Source organism: Mirounga angustirostris, unplaced genomic scaffold (genome assembly GCF_029215605.1).
Source record: "Mirounga angustirostris isolate CCGP_5_RB_7025 unplaced genomic scaffold, mMirAng1.0.hap1 SCAF_7, whole genome shotgun sequence".
Taxonomy (NCBI): Eukaryota; Metazoa; Chordata; class Mammalia; order Carnivora; family Phocidae; genus Mirounga; species Mirounga angustirostris.
The window spans coordinates 92,343,208-92,359,245 of NW_026991715.1; the positions used below are offsets into that span (position 1 = coordinate 92,343,208).

The following is a 16,038-nucleotide window of genomic DNA, read 5'->3' on the forward strand; positions in this document are numbered from 1 at the left end:
TCAGGGACAGACTACGCAGGTGAGGGGAACCAGAGGGCTCAGGGAGGATAGATATTGCTCCTTAGACATCTTCCCTGGCCTCCAATCCCCGCAAGCCAGGACCATCTGCCTCGTTATCCTCCTTTGCTCTTGCCATGGCACCATCTAAGCAGATTCTTGTTCATTTACTTGCATGCTTCCTTCATGCCTGTGTCTCTCTAGCTGGACTGGCGGCTCGGTGAGAGCAGAGCCCTTGTCTGCCTCAGCCTCCAGTGGCCACAACAGTGTCCCGTACTTAGGAGACACTTGACAAATATTTGTTAAACAAAAGAAAGCATCAGGATGAGGCCTGGAGGGTAAGTAGGAATTCACCAAGCCAAGAAGCCAGAATGGGAGTGCCAAGCAGAGACAGCAGCGACCAGAGCGTCCGAACTGTAGGATGCATGGCGTGAGGAGAGGGGACAAGAGAGAGGTGGCAGGAGAGGACGCTGGAGACCCAGGTGGGGCAGCCCCAACACGAGACTGGGCCTTCACTCTGGAGTGTGGTGTAGGGGTGGGGTCTCTAACCACTACCGAGATTCCCCCTCTCTGCTGGCTTCAGTCTGTGAAAACCCGCACAGATCCCCGGTCGTCCTGCTGAGTGCAGCCCTTGCGTTTCTATAGTAACTGTCACCATGGCACCAGAGGCCTGCATCCAACTTCTGGCACCACTGAGGCCCTGAGCTCCTGTCCCCCTCCCCAGCAGCCTCCATCCCACAACACAGAAAGGAGGCGCGGCGGGGCACCACCCTGGGGATGTACAAGGAGGGCTGTGGCCAGATACAGGGCACAGGGTGACAGGATTAAACATCAGGTATGTCACCACAGACCTACCTGCCAAGGGCAGACACAGACTGAACATTTACTCACAAGTTGGGTTTCACCGCTTTCCTCGGACAGGGGGTGGGGAGTTGGGTTTCAACATGCAGCAAGCACTGGAGCAGCTGGGCCTCTGTGTGGGCTGGCAGGGTGGGGCATGGCGCTCAGGACCGGCCTGGGAAACCCCAGCTCCTTGGGGCTCCTGGACCTGTGGTCTCTCCGAGCCTCACTCTCCCATCTGCAAAATGGGAAGGATAAACAATGATCCCCTCAGCTCACTGCAGGTATCAGAAATAAGCACGGTGCCCCACACCTGGCAGGTACTTGACAAATATCTGGCGAGGGAATTTGCACGTAAGATAAAAAAATGAATGTCATCTCTGTCGGTCAACAAAACTGTGACTCCCAGTTCCCTTTTCTCTCCCCTTCTTGATCCACACTCTGTTCAGACCCAATTCTGTTACATGAGTTTCAGATCATCTGTCCTCTGCCATCCCCCAAGGCTCTCGGAGGGGGTAATCACAGGTTTCTGAGTCACAGACCTGTGTTCTAATCCAGCTGCTCACTGGCCTTGTGACCCCGGGCAAGTTGAGTCACTTCTCAACTGTCTGCTCTCACTGAGATCCCTTTAGTTGCAAGACTCAGAAATCCAACCAGGCTGGCTTAAGCCCAAAGGACAGCTGAGGTCAGGGTTGCAGATTTAGCAAATAAAAATAGAGGATGACCAGTTAAATGTGAGTTTCAGATAAACAACAACTAATTTTCTATACAGGTAGTTCTCAAATTTTGCACGGGGTATACTTATGCTAAAAAATACCACACTCAGTGTATCAGAAACTCAGATTTAACTGGCCAACCTGTATCCTATCTGGCAGGCCTAGGTGGGGTGGGTACTTATTAACTCATGGAACAAGCTGGATTTGGGAGGTCAAGTAACACCATGAGGATTCTCTCTCTCTCTCCTCCTGCTCCCATCTCTGGGCTTTGCTTTCTGCAGCCTCAAGGAGGACTGGTTATACAGAAGATCCTCCCTCCTTCTTTCCTTCCTCCCTCGCCCATTCTGTGCCCATGCTGGCCCCGTACCTCTCGTCTACCACACTCTTCCCTGCCCTAGAATGTGCCACCCATCAGGGCTCAGCAGCTTCAGATCTGTCCCTCACCTCTCACAGCCTCCCTCAGCCTCTCTGGGCCCCACCAATACGCTGGGCCCTCGGCCCTGGGGTCTTCACACATGCTCTTCCCCTCCCAGGAGCGCCCTGCCTTTCTCCTCTTCCACCCGCTGCTTCTGTTTATCCGCTCCGATCACAGCGGACACAGCAGCTCTTCACAGGTCACCTCTGACCTGGGCATCCAAAGCTGGCTCTCCGCATCTAAGCCATTTTGGCTCTGGGCTTCAGTTTCCCAACCTGTTGGGTGAGGGGACTGGACCAGCCACCGGCTGCAAACTCCAACAACACGAGAGTTTGGGCCAGCACTCTAAATAAAGACCACAGCCCTGTTTGAAGGCAGCAGGAGTAACTGAACTCTGGCCCCTTGTCAGGTAGAAAAGCAGACCCAGTATTGCCAATGCTTCTGATTTTCCCAAAGAAGAAGAAATCTCGATATGAATGGAAAACTCTCAATTTTGAGTAGTCATCCCCCCGTTTGTGACCTCTAGACTAGACTGTCAGCCCTGCAATCTAGGAACCACCTAAATTCTGGCAACCACATGCATGAGATACCTGAGAGGGTTATTTAAGATGCATTCTCTGGCCATATCTGGAATCTCTGAGCCAGCACCTCGGAATCTGCATCTTAGCAAGCATCCTTAGGTGCTTATGCTTACTAAAATTTAAGAACTACAAATCCTAGATATCCCATTTTAATGGGGCCTCACCTTCCATCTACATCCATTACAATGCAGGGTGGGAGCACCTTCCCTTTCACTTTTTCTCCGCAGACATGCCAACCCCTCACCCCATGACCCTAACCCTAACCCTAACCCTTGGAACAGAGCAGGCAGCGGTGCTGGAACTTGCTGGAGCAGGAGCTCCTGCCGCCTGCCCATCACTGTGCCAGCTCCACCCCTACAACGTGGAGGCAGGGATCACAGAGGGGTGGTCACTTGCCCGAGGTCACAGAGCCATCAGCGGGGGACCCGGGGGCTCAAATCCCAGTCTGTACATCAGAGCACCAGGCCAAACTCTCTCTCTCCCCAGGTAGAAACAGACAGAAGGTCATCGTCATGTTGAAAGAAGACTATTGGTTCAGAGTCCCTCTTACTTCCTGATCAGCACTGTGTGATCTTCCTGATCGCACAAGGAACACAAAGGGCTGGTCACTTTATGACAGGGTCACAAGGAGGGGAAGAGGAGAGTGTGTGGCTTTGATGCGAGGATATGGCTCCTGGGGACAAAATAAGGCTTTGCAGATATGAGCTCTCATAGACCCCTCACAGACCCAGGGATAGTGGCTGCCTGCTTCTGTCCTTCCCCCTCCAGCCCTCACAGCCTCCTCCCATCAGGTTTAGCTTGAGCTAAGCAGGATCATGGCAAAGTCTTAAATCAGAGCCCCATGCACCTGGCAGCTGGGGGGGTCCCATGGCACTTTGCTGCAGTTTCCTTCTCTGGCTACATTTGCCTGGATCAGTGCACATGCCTCTCACCGGGCAGCAGTTCAGGGACGTGCGGACTCCCAGTGAACATCTGTGTACCTGCCGTGTGCTTGCTCTGTGTTGTGCCGGGCACAGACGACTGGAATTTGGTCTGTACAGCTCTAACAGAACAGAAGTGTCTTGTTGCCCCTGATGTGCTGTGGGAACGGAGCCGAGCGAGAGGTGACTCACCTGGGGGGGAATCGGGGAAAAGTCTGTGAAGGAAGTGGCCGTGAAGTGAGGCTGGGAAAGGTGTGTCGGATCAGAGCCACACAGACAAGAGAGGGCAGGGGCATTCTCTGTGGCACACACTGTGTGCTAAGGAATGCAGGAGGGTTCCAGCCCTGCAGATCCTGCCTCCCCAGCACTTCCTGTTCCCTTAAACCCAGCGCATCTCAAACTAGTCGTCTGTATACCCCCCTCGCGTATTTACTTCATGTTTTTCTTTACTTCGGCATACCGTTTATCAAACTTACGTTAGGAAGAATATTTTTCCTACAACAGTAATTAAAAAATAGATTTCGGGGGTGCCTGGGTGGCTCAGTCCTTAAGCGTCTGCCTTCGGCTCGGGTCATGATCCCAGGGTCCTGGGATCGAGCCCCGCATCGGGCTCCCTGCTTGGCGGGAAGCCTGCTTCTCCCTCTCCCACTCCCCCTGCTGTGTTCCCTCTTTCGTTGTGTCTCTCTCTCTGTCAAATAAATAAATAAAATCTTTTAAAGAAATAAAAATAAAAATAGATTTCGCTTATAAATAGTTGGTCACTAGAAAAATAAAAACATTCAAAGCAAGATAATGCTACTGAAATCCAGCCACGGTTCTGCCACCCGGGGAGGTGCCGAGTCCGCAGCCTGCGCTCTCATCATTAAAAAGAGAGAACAGCAAGTGTTAGAGAGGCATTAGGGATACCCCAGCACCAGCCTGAGACTTTCCCCTTGAGATAATCAGGATTGAGACGGGATGGAAATAAGAGAGATACTTGCTTTAATGCTTCATGTCCCCCACTAAAGAAACCCTAGATACTAGGGTCCCCACACTTTGAGAAACTCTGTCCCAGCCAAATCCCGAGCCAGCCCCAAACCACATGTGTGCCTCCATGGTTTCCTGCAGATCGCTGGCTTGCAGTTGTGCTTTCGGGAGACGGTGGACTCCGTGGCTATCCCCAGGGGCTGTCATGGTGGGAGAGTCCTTTGCATGACAGTAACAACCACGACCCCCACAAGAGCGACCATCACCATCATAGCAAACACTTACATAGCTCTTATTGTATGCCGGACCCTTTCCTAAGCATTTAAACATATCAAATTATTTAATCCTCACAAAAACGTCAATGAGGATGGTATCATCGTTATATTTCCATTTTGTGGATGAGAAAACGGAGGCACAGAAAGGTTAAATACCTGCCCAAAAGCAAATTTATCCTCTTTATATATTAGAGTCCCACACACAATCGCGTTCCTTTCTCCATTCTTCCACCTGGTCATTCAGCAGACAAGCACAGAGTATCTCTTGTGTTTCCTTCCCTTTCATTTGAAGCAATACGTATTCGTATTGAAGCACTAGGACACTGTCTCTGGCTCTGCCCACCCTTTGACTTCCATCCTTCGCTCCCGGCATCCTCAGATGGCTTTCTGCTGCCTCTGTGGGCTGTGCCACGATGAACGGCCCAGCTCAGCCGTCAGGACCCAGGACCTGTTCCTCCGGCTTCCAGGCCGCGGGGGGCTCTCGCTGAGTCCTTCTCTGGGAACTGCACTAGACTGAGGGGAACCGGGAGGCCTTACGGCCCACTCCCCCACTCCGGTTGGGGTGGGGCACAGCAGGCAATGAGGGACAGACCACCGTGGGGGAACAAAATGAAGACCTTTTGCATCGCGTCAGGACCACTGTTGGGGCTGCCCCCGCTCCAAGTCCCCACAGGTCGGCTGCGACCTCTGTCACAGCTGCACCACAAACCAACTTTCCCCTGCCAGGCCTGCTCCCCGTGCTCGCTCACAGGTGTGGTTCCTGAGCCCGACCCCCCCAAATGTCACCCGTCTGAGTCTATTGCCTGGGACACTCCACCTAAGATACTATGCAGAGGCATCTGCCCCCACCCAAAGCTGCAACCAGCCCGTCTTCCCAGCGGTCCCTCCCCAATTGAGACCCAAATGAAAGGAGCCTCAGTGCATCAGACCTTCCCCAAGGCTCTCGGTGGTACTAAAGCCCTAGGGTCACCTCAGCCTCCACAAGCCCTGAAAGCCTTGGAGGTGGTTGGGTTTATTTATATGTTTTCATGCATTAGCTAATTATCTTTGTTCCCAGGCCCCATTACCGTTTCAAGTGTCCCGTGGCCTCGGCTCGAATGACAGGCAGCCACACAGGCTGGCCCAGGAAGATGCTCTCTTGCAGGCCCGCAGGGATCAGCCAGGACAGGAGAGAGGAATGAGGGGGGTGGGACTGGATTACAGGGTGTCAGGGAAGGGTCACGGCTCCCCTGCCTTTGTCTGCCTTTGAGCAAGGGGAGAGCGATCAGCATTTCCCCTCCTTAAGGAGGCATCTTTCCGAGCCAGGCAGAGAAGGGCCTGGGTAGTAAGTGACCCACCTTTGCTCTATTCTTAAATGGCCTGTCTTTAAAAATAGCCTACATCTGCCCCAGGTTTGATCCTTAACATTTCTTAAATTTAGTTGCAAATTCCTGTCTCAGCAATTCCATAGGCTTCCTACTGTAGCCTAAACCCACCAATAAAAGCAGAAAACAGAACCTGTAGTCTGCAGAGGTGCTTTTGGGATGTGGATGGGAGGACTCAGGAGTAATCCTACTTAGCATAAACCAGGCAGTGGGAAGGAGCTCCAAGGTCACATCCAGCCCTGCTCCGAGTCACAGGAGTAAGGGCCAGGAAGTCCAGACACTGTCCTTCGAAGAACAGAGAAGCAGAGAAACATCAGGACCAGGCAGCCTGGCCTGTCATCACCTCCAAAGGCCTGGACACCACACCTATTTAGTGAGTCCCTACTATGTGCCAGGCCATGAGTCAGTGGCTCTCAACCTCTCTGGTCTTCAGATGCCTCTACACACTCAAAAATTATTGAGGAAAGACCCCAAAGTGCTTTTGCTGCTTTTTATCACATAAGAAATTAAAACTGAAGAACTGCATGAATATTCAGTCATTTATTCATTTAAAAATAACAATAACAAACCCATTACACGTTAACACTTCACATATTTTATGAAATGAAAACATTTCGAATTGTACAAAAACTCTAGTTTACAGAATGAAGATGTTTAGTGAGAAGAGCGACACTGTTTTACATATCTCCAAATCTCTTTAATGTCCAGCTTAATGGAAGACAGCTGGATTCTCAGATCTGCTTCTGCACGCAGTCTGGTGCAATAGCTTGCTCCAGCTAAAATGCAGAGAGAAAACCCAGCCTCACACAGTTATATAGTTGGAAAAGGGAGCAGTATTTTAATAGCCTTTCCAGGTAACGATGGATATTCTTTGGTACTATAGACACACCTGACAAGTTTTGATTAAGGGTTGTTGTGATGTAAAGTCTGAAACAGTGTTGCTGAACTTTTCTACTCTGCCACAGTAAAAGCCACTGGTCTATCTTGCACTTTTTTTTTTTTTTTTAAGATTTATTTATTCATTTGAGAGGGGGGGCAGTGCACGCATGCGTTGAGGGCAGGGGACAGAGGGAGAGGGAGAGGGACAGTGTGTCTTCAGCAGACTCCGTGCTGAGCGTGGAGCCTGACATGAGGCCAGATCTCATGACCCCGAGCTCACCACCTGAGCAGAAACCAAGCATCAGACACCCAAATGACTGTGCCACCCAGGTACCCGTCTCGCACTCTGAATGGGCCTTTTACCCGTGCGTGACTGTATAACATCGTGTTTGTTCATTTGAAAACAACTGCTTCACAGACTCATGCAGATCTTCCAAACATTTACACATTTCATTATACAGTATCAAAAATTCCAATTCACTAGTATCACTGCAATTCTCTTCCAGGACATGTAATGAGAAGATGTCAAGTTCAGAATGGCAGAACAGGTTTTCCAAACTTCTGATTTCCACCTAACTTCAACTTTCTCATTGGTAACAAATACTGCTTTCCTTAAAGTGACAGGCTCACTTGATTCATTTTTGAGAGGACATCTGCCAAATGCCCAAATCTGAATAACCACGGAGTTTGTCAGTTGTTCTTTCAAGTAAAAAGCATGTGTCATGAAAAAGCAACGACTAATTCCGCTCACAATTCAATCACACTCGTGCTTTTCCTCGACATTACCTTCAACCACAGTGCTTTCGTATGCAGCCGAAGTGCTATATATGTACTTCCCACTTTTCTTTATACGGATTATTAAAAAGGCAAGGGTCGAGAGATCATAAAGTTAATCATTTTACTGCCTCATTAAGGACGTTCTTAAGTGGAGTTGGCAGTGTTTTAATGCAACTGTATGACGGTGATTCCACGCACATTTTGATGTCATATCCTTGACTGAAGCCAATGCCAGCAGTTTCAACCACTACTGCTACAAATGTCAATAGAATGAAAAATGCAAATAATGTCCTAGAGTTATGAAAACAGTTTTGACCTCAAGGACCCCCTGAAAGTTTCGCAGACCCCCAGGAGTCTGCAGACCACACCTGGATAACTGCTAAGCTAGGGGAGTGCAGCAGATACTGGTTTGCACCTCCAGAAACTTCCAAGCTGTCCAAGGAAACAGACATAAACAGACCCAATTACCAGATGATGTGAGGAGGGCCAGGATGGGGGCATGGCAAAGAGCGCAATTTGTTTTGCACTCTGGAACCTGGCAAAGGTTTCACAGTGTAGGAAACTTTTGAAATGGGTCTTGAGGGTTAAGTAGGAGTTCGTCCAGAAAGAGAAGGTGGATCTCCACATTCCCAGTTTCAGAAGGACAGATCCTAGGAAGGCAAGACCTTTGGAAATAGGCACAAAAAAGAAAATAAGCAGGAGGGTTCACATTATTAATAAAAATAATATTGGTCACCATCGGGGAGCAACTACTATATAACTCACACTTTACATACATTATTATATTTAATTCTCTCCCCAAACCTATGAAATGTATGTAAATATCTCTTTGTTTCAAGAAGGTGGGTAACTTCCTCAAGGACACAGAACATATTCATAAGGAAAATCAAGATTAAAACCAGAACTGCGTGCATTAACATACCGTCAAGCGCTCAGAAGACTGCCTGGCATACAGTAAGCACTCAATTGTGTGAGCTGCTTTTGTTGTTACTATTATCATAGTAATTACTGTTGTGACATATCATTAAGGGCGAGGGAGTAAGCATATTCCTGCCTGGTATCAGTTGCATGGCCCACTTTCCAAGAGTAAGGGCAGAGGCTCTGTTAGCAGCATGCATTTTAAGCAGGTCTAGAGGCACAAAAAGACGTCCAGTATTTCTTTGGTTTTCCTGCAAGCAGTTCTATTCCTGAGGGTTTATTCAGTTGGGTCCCTCTGTTCTTGTGCCTCCTGCCTGCCAAACTTGTGTGGACCTGAGCAGTCTGAAGATAACGGAAGCAGGCCCCTCAACCGAGTCCCGGTGAAGGCCCCTGGCACTCAGAGCCCTGATGAAAAACTTGCTTCAGCCGAGTCTCCTTCCTCTTTCAGTTCCCACCCGGCCACCTTCTGTGGGCTCCTTGGAAGAGGCAGCCCATTCAATCCTGCTGGGCCCCTGAAAACAGAACGATAACCGGTGCATTAGACTTTGATCTCTGCTGCTGTCACTCGAACAAGCAGGTAAGGGGCGCACCCCGCCCCTGGGCTCTGTGCTGCTTAAAGCCGGCCGGCGGGCTGTTGTCAGTGTGCTGGGTCACCCCACGATGCCAGAGCCCCAGGGTTTGGTTACTCTGTTCTTGATACGTGAGGAGCTCTTGGCATTGCGTGAGTTCCGAGGACGGAATGTTGTGTGCGAGCTCCAAAGGGCAACTCAAGAAAATCAGTCACGTTGGGGCTATTTCCAAATGCTTCTCGCCCGCAGGGACCTCTGCTAGAGAGGGAGAACAACTCTGTGTGAAGACTTCACGGAGACAATTCATCATTTCCAACGCATTTCACCCTCTTTCTAAGGTTGGTAGAAATATTCTGCTCGATGCCACCAAGGGATTCAGTTTCCGTGGCCTGGGCTCAGCCATGATGGTGATGCTCGCACTCTCTACATGTCAGCCGCTGGGTGCGACACCTCACATACATTATCCAGTTTCATGCAGGGCAAAGCAATTGGGAAGACTCCAGATAAGTCACTTGTCCAAAAGACACCTCTCCTAGAAACAGGAACCAGGGCCAGGGCCGTGTGATCAGACTCCCCAGCGTCAGTGCTTTCACTCTTCCGTCTCCCCCACCAGTCCTCTTTGCCGTCAGGCTTGGCTGAAATGAACTGGGGCAAAGCCGGAGCCAGTATTTTGGGGGTGTCTCTACTTGCACTAGACCTTTTACCCATGCATTAACCCATTTCATCCAGAAAGCTGCCCTGAAGTAGGGATCATCACCCCCAGGGACAGGAGATGATAGAGAGGCCCAACCTGTTGATCAGCTTGCCCAGGTCTCCAAGTCTCGAGCAGAAGAGGATCCAGACTCAGGTCAGTGTGAACTCCAAGTCCATGCATGATCTGTCACCCACATTGCTTCTGCTGCACTAGGACATCTGGGTCTCCTGGGGGCACCGAGGGAAACATCTGTGCAGTGAGCATGAGTGACAGGGCTGGTTGCTTCCAGTGAGAGAGAAGTGGGGAGGAAAGGTCCAGTGCCAGAAAGACGTAAGGGTAGGGGGCTGCCATGAGGAGGAGAAGGGCAAGTAAACAAGAAGGCAGGGTCTACAGAGTGCAGGAGCAGGAATCTGGGGAGAGACCGGCTGGTCCCATGATCAGAATCAGGAGTGCCCACCCTTGCAATTCCAGATCATTCCAAACTCCAAGGCTCAGTTTAAGGACCATACTACCTGCGGAGCCTTCCTCTAGCCCACGCTGACCTTGATGTCTACTAGCATTTGTGGCCTGGGCCGCTCTCTCTGGCTGTGAACTGCGTACAGACAGTCGCATACAGTGGTCTGTCTTGAGTGTCTCCTGACAGAAAGTTCCCATCACATAGGAGGTTCCCACTGAGAGAGGAAGTTGCTAAAAGGGAGGATGCTGTCCTCTTTATTCCTCTTTCCTTCTTCACAGAACCCAGAAGACTGGCGAAAACAAACATAGGTTCAAGTCAATACATGCAGTGTTGAACTGTTGCCATTTCATAGAGAAAATAGAGTAACTCCTATAAATGAGGTCAGCTGCTCCAGTGTTCCCCGATTTCTAACAGTAAGTCTCCTGATCACGACTGCACCGCAAATCAAAGGCACATAAATATGGACTGATTTACGAAGAAAGGGAAGGAGGAGTGGGGAGAGAGGAAAAAAGGAGTAGGAAAGAGAAAGTGGGAGGAAAGGGAGAAAGATGAGGGGGAGGAGAGAGAAGGGAGAGACAAGGAGGGGACCAGATGAAGAGAAGGAAGAGCAAGGGATGGAGAAAAGGGGAGGAGATAATGAGAGAGAGGAAGAGGAGGGTGGGGAAGAGTAGAGGAGAGGAAGGAGGGGGAAGGGTGGAGGGAGAGGAAATGACATAGAGCTGGGACATAGAGCTTAAAACTGAAATGGGTACAAAATCAGATTGGTGACAGAAATAGCACTTTTTTTCTCAAGCACGGATTCTATTTTGCCTAATCTAAAAAGAGATTTTTTTGTGATACAAACCTCCCCTTCTGTGCCCGCTTCACCAAGATGTAGGTATAATTGACTTCATCGAGTGTGAAAACCTAACCTACCACAGAAGGAACGACATTCGGGGCTCTGTCAGGTTAATCTCCACATCTTGAAGCAAAACAGAACAGACACCAGAATTTGCAGCCCAGCCGTCTCTCACGTGGCCCAGCCCCGCACCGGGATGGTGCTGCAAGCAGGCAGGCGGGCGGGTTCCCAGTCGACAGTCAACACCCTGGGGAACTCCCGAGCCCACTGCAGTGCTTGGCACGGGAGATGCTCCACCAGTGAGTCACCTGTTCACATGTCTGAGTTTACAAACGCAGTCAACGACCATCAAACTTAACCACTTTCGTTAACCTCAGGGTTCGCCAGCTGATCTCAAAACTGGCCAGATTTCAGACTTACTCTACAACATGGTTTTCATATTTATTTTTTCTGGCATGTATTATTAATAATAACGAACCTCACAAATGATTCGAGGTCCCTTGGCTGCCTGACCCCAAGTGGGCTGTCATGTCCACATGGTGTGTTGGGACCCCAGATCCGAGCTCCAGGGGGGCTGCAGGTCCTCGTTTGGCACAGATCAGACCAGGGGAGGCTTGGTCATAAGGGTGAGCTCAGGCTGGGGGCCTGGAGGACAGGCCCACCATGGAGCTTACTTGACCACTGTCCCAATCAGGATGCAGCTAGGGAAGAGCATCTCTGACTTCAGTAGCCTCTCTCGCTAGCAGCCCCAGCACACGGTGGGCAGCAGGAGAGCCTGGTGGCAGGCAGCAAAGGCCAGCCCTCTGACCCAGGCATGACCCCAAGGTCAGGGAGACATGCACTTTTGAGAAGGTGGGCCATACATAATAATGTGGAGTTCTGGTGGAGCCACCTCTTCATTCTGCACGACCTGTCCTCTAAAGCACTCACAGCAGGTGCCGGACACAGAGGGGGCGGGAGTAAGCCTCAGGGAAGCCATTGGTCAAAGTATTCCACCCCCAGCACAAGTTCTGGACTGCAGGCCCAGCACCAATCCTCCGGGTGGTCTTCCTGTGGGATGACTTCTCCAATGCACTCAGCCACTACCCCATCCCACTATTCCATCAACCGTGGACACACTAACCCACTGGGCAGGCTCGTTCTCACTTCCAAGCCTTTTATACTATTGCTCCTTCCCCCGGGACCCTCTTTCCTCAAGTCTGAGCGTAGGCAGCTCCTTCTTATTCTTAGGTCTACATTCAAACAACACCTCTCAAAAGAAGACTTCCCTGACCACCTCCTGATCCGAACCCAAAATGATTTTGATCTTGATTTTGTTTATTTCTCGCTTGTTCCAAAGACCGAGCCCATGCCCCTTTCACTTACTCCCTTAGCCCAAATCCCAGCACAGGGCAGTACACAGAAGGCACTTGATAAACACTGGTTCAGATAAATGAATAAGCAACTGGGTGACTGAGTGAATGCATGAGTTCAGTTAAATAGTGACGACCAACATAGCTTCTCAGGGGCCATTCAATGCCAGGCCTGTCCAGTAAGGACACTAATCCCAAGTCCCCTGGGATGGTGAGGCCAAAGCTCTCAAGAACCACCTCCCAGTCAGGATGGGCTCTGAGTCTAGGTCCTGTGAAGTTTTCATTTGCATTCAACACTAATTCACAGCTTCCCTCTGAGTGGCCACCATGGTGACTTCCACTTCACAGATAAGGAGTCATACTTGGGGACATTAAACAACTTGTTCAAGGTCTTTGGCTATGAAGTCAAGGACCTCATTCAGCCTCCCTGCTGACCCAGGGCTCAAATGCCTCTTTCAGGCTTTCCTACATATCCACATGTCAGTCTGTAAGCCCGTGCCCAGAGGGGGCAATGCAGGAAAGAGAGCTGCTCTCTGAGCGAGCTGCTCCTATACCTTCACCCAATGAGTATCTACCAGGCCCTTGGCACCTCTGCGTAGGTGCCAAGGCCAGGAGACTGAGCCCCACCCACAGGGACACCCAGGCTGCAGTGAGCCACACCACAGTTGTCTTCTAGAAAGATTTTTCTTAATTAAACGTAGTTAAAATTCTTCCAGTTTTGAGATTTCTTAAAATTCCTTGGGAGTGGAGGTTGGGGGTGATAGTATGTGGAGTAAGCACTAGTGTCTACATTCAGGGGAAAGACTTGGGGCTAGGGGTGGCAGGTGGGAGGGTGGGGGGGCCTTGGTCACAGGCAAGCTGGCTAGGTGGGCTGGCCTCCCAGGGAGGGCCTGCCCCAGTTTGGAGCCATTTCCTCCCCAAATTCTGACTTCCCAGCCCTCCAGCCGTGAGCGCTGGACCCTGGCAGAGGACCAGAGGATACTGGTGTGGGGAAATGTGCCCTGCTCAGCATTTTGTAGCAGGTCCTGGAGCAGAGGCACCAAGACCTCTGCTGAGACACTGGAATTTTTCAATTTGAAGCCCAAAGTTCGCTCTTTCTCGCTCTCTTTCTTTCATGCATTCATTCCTGGCAAATTGCACATTCTCTCTCCCTCCCCTGGTGAAGCCCATTGTCATTCCGGTGGCATTTCAGCCCACTGCAGGCATAGCGGAGGCTCCCTCTTCCAGATTTCTCTGTCGAATCGCTGGCGAGGACAAAGCCGTTAGGAGCAAGATTCAGTAACCAGCTTTTTAATTTCATGGCCTGAGGTTGTCAGGACAGTGCAGAGAAAATTGCCAACGATTCAGAGAGCAGCCCATGAATCTGGGGCAGAACAGGCAAGAACAAGGGACGCTTCAGCTGGGGGGGAGGGATGGGGGGGTGGGTGGGGCTGGGTGCTGGCAACCACTTGGATGAGAAAGTTCTCTTCTTCCAAATTTCTTTCATTTGGATCCCATGTTAATTTAAAAAGATCAATTCAGCATTTTTTTACCCTTCTGCAATAAAGTGTTTTAGATGGCTGAGAAAGCAAAAGAGAAGTGTATTCTAAGGATCCTTCTCCTGGGGGGGAGGGGGCATAAGGATCAGGTGATCACAGGTTGCTATGAAATGGGGCTTGTAAATTTGAGGGAGAGTTGCTGTCTTTCCAAATCATTTTTGCCAACTTGGATGACAGCACAAGTATGCCTCCAGGTTAAGACGCACTGTCAGAGTGGAAAAAATCTGCATCCCACCCCCAAGCTCAGCGACAGAGTCGCTGTGTGGCTGTGGGTCAGGAGGCCTCCCTCTCTGAGCTCTGGAAATTGAGAGGATTGAAGAAAATAATCCCCAGTGTCCTTTCCCACCTTTACGCTTCTCTGCTTTTTCCGAGCTCATCAGGAATCCTTTCAGTACCTTAAATGTGAGGTCTCTGGTCTCTTGGACAGGAGCTCAGATGGGTCCGAACCCAGAAGACTGAGCTACGACCACCCAGGAGGTGAGTGACAACCACATCACGAAGGGCAGCTTCCATTTTATAGTCATGCCACCCCAGTGTCCCCAGTTGGATCTGCTCAGCAAGATGACACAAGGATAAAGTGGTAAACTCGCACTGGGGTTTTGATTTATGGCTCCCAGCACTCTCCCCAATGTATTCTCTTTCAAATACATTCCTCGCAACCACCCCCTAAGTGAGGGTCTATTATTTGCCCCGTATTACAGAAAAGGAATGTATGATTCACGTGCCTAAAGGTGGTCCAAGTCTGACCAGAACCCCTGAGCCCAGTCCCCTTTGGCTTGCTCTGGGCCAAGAGAGACAAGGATTGCTCCCGAGGAAGCAGCTCATGCAGGGGAAGAGAAGCTAGTCGCATCCTGCCAGTCCCTTCCCTCCTGCCTCCCTGCAGCCTCACAACAGCCCCCTAATTGGCTGTATTGGTCCAAGGCTCCTAGTCTCCAGCAGCATGAATGGATGCTGGGTGATTTAAGCTGAAAGGGAATTTATAGAAAGATACTGGGCAGCTCACAGAACAGATGGGAAGGCTGGAAAATGAGGCTTAGGAAGCAGGCAAGAAAAAAGGGAGGTCACACAGCCAGAAGCATAACCCAAACCCTGGCTACAGAACCAGCCCAGCACAGTTACCATCACAGCTGCTAAGAACGCAGCCCCCGGCACCCCAGCTCAGCACCATCTCTGCTGGCCTTGGCCATGTGCCTGCCCCTGAGCTGCAAGGGAGGCTGGGAAAGTGGGTGGGTATCTGGCATTTTCACCTTCTGTAGGAAGGCTCTGCCTCTCAACAAGTCTCAGAGGGTGGAGCAAAGTCCCAAACAGGAAGGGCACTGGGATGCCCGGCAACCACAAGTGGTAAATGTGCGCCTTCGGTCAGGTAGGCTAGGTAATGCTGTGATCACAAAAAAAATCCTAAATCTGAGTGGTTTCAAACATTAAAGATTTCTTTCTCATTCACTCTATACATGCACCAAGGGCCAGCTGGGGGCTCAGCTCCAGCTCATCCTTAACCTAGATCTCAGGCTGACGAAGCATCCACCATTTCAAATACTATCCACATCACCGCAACAGAAAGGGAGATTTGAAGAGGCAATTTTTAAAGGCCCAAGTCCAGAAGTGGCACATGTCACCTCTACTCATGGCTCATTGGCTGGACTACTCACATGGCCCTGCCTTGGGGCCAGCAGGTGCAAGCCTGCCTTGAATGTAGGAGGCAGACAGCTGGGAATACCTGGAGAATAGCAGGAATGATGCCCACAGTCCACTACCTGAAGCCTGCCAACCACAGCCCATCGAGAGAAAGAACAGAAGAAAAAGGCACTGAAAACGGACCATAGTTTCATTCCAGGTAGAGCTACGAAGATCTGTGTATTCCCCTAGCATCCCCAGAGGCTCGAGGAATCCCCCACTTTGGGGTGTGGTCACAGAAGGCAGTCCCCTCAAACTGCAGCGGCAG

The 16,038-nt window shown here is 50.5% G+C and overlaps 1 long non-coding RNA gene across 13 annotated transcripts in view; it reads right to left on the reverse strand.

The window, feature by feature from the left end:
- Positions 1–7,063: 7,063 nt before the first annotated feature.
- The window catches only part of LOC123861696 (uncharacterized), a 272,443-nt gene continuing 263,468 nt past the window's right edge, over positions 7,064–16,038 (reverse strand). For 12 of the 13 annotated variants that reach the window (XR_010413202.1, XR_010413200.1, XR_010413201.1 and 9 more), the window contains one exon: positions 7,064–10,657. This is a non-coding gene — a long non-coding RNA (uncharacterized LOC123861696). The remainder of the gene's footprint in view (positions 10,658–16,038) is intronic. The other variant, XR_010413205.1, reaches the window with a different exon arrangement.